This window comes from Palaemon carinicauda, chromosome 7, assembly GCF_036898095.1.
Source record: "Palaemon carinicauda isolate YSFRI2023 chromosome 7, ASM3689809v2, whole genome shotgun sequence".
In the NCBI taxonomy this organism is placed as follows: domain Eukaryota; kingdom Metazoa; phylum Arthropoda; class Malacostraca; order Decapoda; family Palaemonidae; genus Palaemon; species Palaemon carinicauda.
Window position 1 is genome coordinate 19,965,105 of NC_090731.1, and position 7,500 is coordinate 19,972,604.

Below are 7,500 nucleotides of genomic sequence, written 5' to 3' on the forward strand. Positions count from 1 at the left end.
TGTAACTTACTCTTCCGTTTTCTTTTTCCACGTACATTTCATTTACACTTACGATGTTTTAAAACTAAGCTTTTCTCTGTTCGAAATATAATTTATTATTATCATTATTATTATTACTATTTAAATTCATGGATCAGAAACGAGAATCATCACGAATATTACAAGATACCAATATGTTTTGATGGTACTTTATTGTTTTTATAGCTGCATGTATTTTGTTTTTTCATTTATTTTGTTATTGAATTCTTAGGTTTACCATATATGTATCTTAAATACGTGTTGCATATATATATATATATAATATATATATATATATATATATATATATATATATATATTTATATATATATATATATATATATATATATATGCATTTATATATGCATATACTGTATTTGTATATATATATATATATATATATATATATACATATATATATATATAAATATATATGTATACATACATATATATGTATGTATATATATATATATATATATATATATATATATATATATATATATATGTATATATATATACATCTATATAATTTATATATATATATGTATACATATATATGTATATATATGCCTATATGTGTGCATATATATATATATATATATATATATATATATATATGTATACATGTATATGTATATATATGCCTATAAGTGTGCATATACATATATATATATATATATATATATATATATATATATATATATATATATATATATATATATATATATATATGTGTGTGTGTGTGTGTGTGTGTATGTATTAGAATATAGATATACACTAATATTACTCCTATCAATATATAACTTCCATTCCTCTTATTTACCAATATTGGTTCCCAGAAAGGTGTAATAAAATTCATTACGTTTTTACATATTTCTTTTCTCCAAATCTCAGATAATACGATAGCCAAGGCTCGTCTGGCAAAACATTTTGCAGCTTCAGGAGATTACCAGACAGCGTCGTCTTTCTTCCCTGGAAATGCTTCGTAACCCAAATATATTGGGGCTCCAGAATCAAGGCCACTTGGGAATCTGGTAAGAGAACACTTAATTACATTTACCAAATAGTTTGATGATTCAAGATCTTATATCTACTAAATGGCCAACTATAAATTCAGTGTTATATATTCAATATTATTAGATTTTATATTTTTAGTGTAGAAGGAAAAAATATATACATACATATATATATATGTATATATATATATATATATATATATATATATATATATATATATATATATATATATATATATATATATATATTTGCCACATATTTTGATCCTTCAAGATCCTATATCTCCTAAATTGCCAACTATAAATGCATCCTTAGAATTTCAATGTTACTGGGTTTTATGCCTTTAGCGTTGAAGCAAAAAAAAAATGAATCTTCAACTTCTATATGTTTTCTGGATGTAATTAGGAAGTATGAAAACGTGTATAATTAGGCTTAGATAAATTTGTCTAATTTCCGGGCGTTTTGAAGTTATTGATATTCTAACTATTATTATTATTATTATTATTATTATTATTATTATTATTATTATTATTATTATTATTATTATTATTATTATAACAGGACGATTTCATATATACTATATACTATATATATATATATATATATATATATATATATATATATATATATATATATATATATATATATATATATATACATATATATATATATATATATATATAGAGAGAGAGAGAGAGAGAGAGAGAGAGAGAGAGAGAGAGAGAGAGAGAGAGATAGATAGGAACATAATTATTTCTGCACGCTATAGCGAAATAAGAAAAATTGAAACAATGCTTTTTTAGAACCAGTTCGACATTTCTATTCGATCTCTATCTTTGTTCAGATTGGGAAGAAGAATCAAGCAGGATCTCTAGAACCTCTTGATGCATTTAAATTTTCAGTATATTTTTCATGAATATTAATGTGCATTTTCTCCCTTAGTTTTTTTTTATAACTTTTTTATCATTTTTATTATATTTTCCCATTACTACAGTCAGGAAAGAACTATACGAAGAATAAAAACATTCATTATTTTTTGTCAACTGCCTTCCTAGTTGGAAAAGCTTGTTGCTACAAGCCCCACGGCTCCAAGAGGCAAAATTGCCCCGTGAGGAAATGAAATTACGAAACTATGGGATTGGGTGAACGTAAAAAATTACACAACAATCATTGACGTCTAAATTTTTTATAATACAATTACACAGCGATTGATTATCTAAACATTACCTAATTACTGTGGAAATAATGACTATTTTTTTAAAATGTTTATTTTGTGTTAATACTTATGAAACCTTGAAAACTCTTATTATTATCGTTTTATATAAAATTGTATTTCTTTGGAAAAAGTTATAAGAAATATTCATGACGTTATGAAAATTTAATTGGATCCTCCTATGAGGTAGTGGAGTTTGAGAGTGGTAGTTGAAGAGTGTGTTGAGTTCCCCTTCAAAAAAAAAAAAAAAAAAAAAAAAAATTCATTCAGGGCCCCTTCTGTCTCACTTACCTTGTTATACAGAGTTTTATTTCTTGTTCTTTGTCTTGACGCTTTTTTATCGTTTACCTTTCAACTTCTGTAGAAATGAAATATTGGTATACTATGGTGAGGAACTCTTCCCTCTCCTCAAAGTCGTATCATATTCAAACTACGTCGAAAGATTCATCTCGTTTTTATTTATAGATTTTGTATAAGATTCTTATTTTTCTAGAACACTGTAATTTCACTTATAAAGAAATGAAATGTTTTTTATAATAAATGTTTGTTGAGTGTAAAGTGCAAACAATGTCTTTTATAGAGACTTTTTGCTGTAAAAAAATAACAACGAAAGTAAACCAACTTGTTTGATCTGTGGTCTTTAATAATACTTGAAATTAAATGAAAAAAGATCTTATTAGGATTTTAAATCTGTCTTCTTTAATTTAGAAGATTCTTGTGCAGATTTATAGCTAACCCTATATCATAGTATATGATAATAGTGTAATGCTATTAATAGCGAAATCCTTGTTAATTATACTTAAAGTTTTTATGAGATAAATAATTAATGATTATATAAGTATACCAAATTCTAGTATCTATTTGAGCAAACTAAAATACTTTCCTGTCTAACCATATAATTTAACTATATAAAACATAACTGCATGCAACTTGTTAAAAATATGGTATATTTTATGCAAGGAGTTAAATTTTTATGGGAAAAGTATCCTCTATATAGATATTCAAAACCATTGATTTATTTAGTTAGACATTTAGTATGTGTATTCTTGTAAATTGCAAGATATAAATGATGCTTTAATTTAACCTAGATTTTCTATAAATGAGCTGTTAATCCAAATTTTTTGATTTCCAATACTGAAATTTCTTTATCTATAGTCTTGCAAAACTAATAGTTTTATGTCCCTTTTCTGAGTCTTCAAACGATTTTATTTTTATTTTTTTTTTTTTTGTCGGAAACATGTGACTGAAGTATGCAAAGATGAGAATATACTGGATAGAGAGAGAGAGAGAGAGAGAGAGAGAGAGAGAGAGAGAGAGAGAGAGAGAGAGAGAGAGAGAGAAGAGTAGATGGATACGACATAATGTAGTAGCTGGCAAAAGAAAGCAAAATTCAGCCAACATTGTAAAAGGTTCTTAATTCTTATATATCCAGGCTTCCAATGAAAACACAGCTAAGTTACAGTATATATATTTCCATTATGAAAAAGGTGGAAGCATTTCATCATGAATTTATATCCACCATCTCCATGGAGAGTCGTGTTAAAGATTCCCCTTTGAAGAAAAGAAGACAAAATTTTCCAGAGCATTATGGAGTAAAAGCATTTGCTTTGGATTGCTGACTACTTTTTCCAGTGCCATGAATAGTGAATTTTCGGGAGTAGTGTAAAAGACGAACTTTTATACTAGAGGTTTTTATTTTTCTCGAAGGCTGATAGTTTTTCGCAGGCGATGTGATATGTATTAGCAGATTACTGATCATGTTAAAAAGATCAGTGTTTTTTTAATAGCCTTTGGCATATCAGTATGGGTGTTCAATATACATCGTTAGTTTTTATCTTCATGGTCATATATTTTTGTGCTTCAGAACCAATTTTGAAGGACATAAATGTGAAGGAAAAAAAATTAGTCTGCGTAATGGAAGTGTTTGCGTCATTCAGGGAAAGCTACAGAAGATGGAACCCATAACTTTTGTGGAGAATTGAAAGCCTAATAAACTCCAGGAAAAGGAAAAAGGAAATATGTGACAAAAATAACAAAGATATATTTTCATCGGAATATGTTTATAAATATCATAAAAATTCAGAGCTTTCCAATGCCAATGATTTAAAGTTAGGTTGAATGCCCAGAAAATATATTTTATATTTCGAATATCAGTGACATACTGGACACAGTATTCAGATTACCTGGATAAGAATATCATTATCTATATGTATTATTTTCCTCTTAGATCAATTTAATGTCAAATTATTATCGGTAACTATATAAAGAACGTGATAGAAGTTATACAGGGAGACCCCATTTCTCGTAAATTATTCACAGCGTGCTTAGAAGAAGTTTTTAAGAATTTAGAGAGGAAAACTTGTAGGAATTAACATTAATGGGTAACCTGGGGAGATGCAATAACATTGAAGGAATGTATTATTAAAACAGAGCAGTGAAAACGAGATTTGACTACTGAAGTGTTTGGTCAAATATTTCATCACCTCACTGCCCTTAGCTTGTTGGAAACAATTCGACCCTTGTTGAAGATTATCTGCAATCAGAAGGAAATTATCTAGCGGTTGGGCTGGCCAATATGTCATCGCCTTAATCATTGAGGTCAGCTCTTCTTTTTTTTTTTCTTCTTCTTTTTATTTTTAGATATCATACTTCAAGGATTTCCATGTTTATGAAAAATGTCATAGCGCACCGCTTCTGTTATGGCTTAATAATGAAGATGCAGAGAGACAACAAATAAGCGTTATGGATGAATCTCTAGATTTTGTTAATGGATATACGTACTTAGCACAGACAGAAATTGTTTTCCAGGACATGAGATCGAAATTAAGCGAAGGATAAGCATGGGATGGAGTTTTTTGGTAAACAAAAGGAGATTAAGAGGGAATGATAAGTATGGAAAATAGAGGACAACAAGCAATGGAATGTTTTGCGAAAGAAAGGATTTGTAGACCTACCAACTCGTGAGTTCAATGAAGAAACAAAAAGTTTCTGAGCTGGAGAAATGGATTCAAACCTGCCAATCTTAAAGATTCTAAAGGAGAAGTTTATATGAAGGCCACAAATTCTCTTTTTGCCTGAATGCTCATCATTGCCAAGTCAACTCGTCAAATAGATATTGAGGAAGTGATACCTACAACTCATGCTACCCAATGAATTTGGATGGATCACTGATTACTTGCACACACAAGAGTGAACTATTACACATCTTTGGGGAACTGCCACCACAGCAGGAATAATCTGATTACCCGTGCCCGAGGATGCTTACATCATTGTAGATGGCCTATCAGTTGTTCATTTGAGGCTATCTTAGTATCCTTGCCAAAACCCTGCAAGGAACTTGTTGAAAAGTTCATTAGTGATAATTGCAAGGTCTAGTGAGTATGAAGGCTGTTGCATCTTTTTTTTTTTTTTTTTTTATGATTATGCTCGTGCTGATTCTATCAATGATATCAGGCAACTTAGTAAATATCAAGGCTGCTCTACTGGATTCCAAGTTACAGATGCTACACTCATAAAAAATGTTTAGACTTTTTTGGAAAGTAATTTCATTAATGATTAGCTGACTTTGTAATTTTGTGTTGAGGACCTTAAGGTCAATAAGCCAGTAGTAACAGTCAAAAGAACTACAGGTGAAATCCAACACAGGGAATTTCTCAAAACTGGTGTAAGCTCCTAAACAGAACCTGATACCCTGATGATGCTGCATGTAATTGAACTAAGTGCTGAAGGAAAGGTGGTCCATTTATCTGCACAAGACACAGGTGTACTGGTACTAGCCCTTCGAAAATATGAAGCTCTCGAATCCAATACTGGTGTTGTGCTTAGAAGAACATATCAAAGAAAAGACTAATTGGAATCTACGTGTTACAATATAGGTGTCATTAAGGCAGCTGCTGTTTCATGCTTTCATTGTATCACAAGGTCTGTCACCTGTGGCCAGATTCATAGAAATGGTAAAAACACTGCTTTTAAGGAGTTCAACCAAAGCTCACCCGAAGCTTTGCAAGCTTTTGCCGACTTAGGTAGAGATGAGAAACTCCATGTCACTGTGTAGTCCCTGTGTGAGAGTTTTACATGTCAACTGGTGAACAGAAAGAAAAAGCAAGGGAAAACTACTGCAGGACTTCATTGGGGCCTTTTTATGGAAAATTCAAGTGTGGGAAAGCTGCGTCCTATATTTAGGTACATATGCAGGCTAATGTTTGCCATCAGGATCTAGTACGTCATCCCAAGCAGCTTTACTCATGTAAATAAGTGTGATGTCGAATGGCTAACTGCAAAGTTACAGCAAATTTACTTGAAATATCTGCTTTCCTATTTGCTATATTTCAACTGGTAAAATATGTGTGTGGGATCAGCCGTTGTATACATAAATGATCTTGCAAGGAAAACAACTTGTATTGTACATGCAATTGTGAGGGTTGTGAAGAGTCTCCTTCCGAATCAAAGCTCTGAGGAAGACAGATTTAGACTAAATGTAGGCTACAGATTCAACGAAAATGTGCATTACAATGCTTTTAAATTAATGTTTTGAATGGGTTGTTTCTAGAAGTGAACCAATGTTTGTGAATTAATTGGTAAGCCATATGTTAGATATCCACATGGTGTGCATTTAGACACCCTTGAATCATATATAGATTATTTGGTAATTATTTATATTATGCATATCATATACTTAATTGATCTTTTTGAACAACTGTGTCATAATATGGTACTATAACCAAATTTAGAGCTAGATACCATGAATGAAAAGCACACGCTCTTTGGAGGCATGCTGCTGCTTTTCATTGATATTGAATCCTGGAGCACATAATTCATGCATAAAAGCCTTTTTCCAAGTTAAGACCAACTTAATTAGTTTCTTCAGCCCTAACTACATTGATTTTGACTCATCATTTACTTTATTAAATGAAAAATTATTTTTAGGAGGCATCCATTTTCAATTTCAAGATGGCTACCTTAGGGTTGTCCGGAAAAAAAAAGAACCAACTCAGGTTTCGTTCCTTGGGTCTCAAGGACTAAAAATAGCCTTGAATACAATATGTACCAAAATATGGTTGCGGTGGCTAATACGATAACATTCCTGACTGGTGAACGCGAGACTGGGGTTCAAGTCCCGCTTCGTTAGTTTCTTTGGTCGCTGCAACCTCACCATCCTTGTGAGCTAAGGATGGGGAGTTGGGAGTTGGGGGAGCCTGTAGGTCTATCTACTGAGTCATCAGCAGCCATTGGCTGGCCCTCCTTGGTCATGG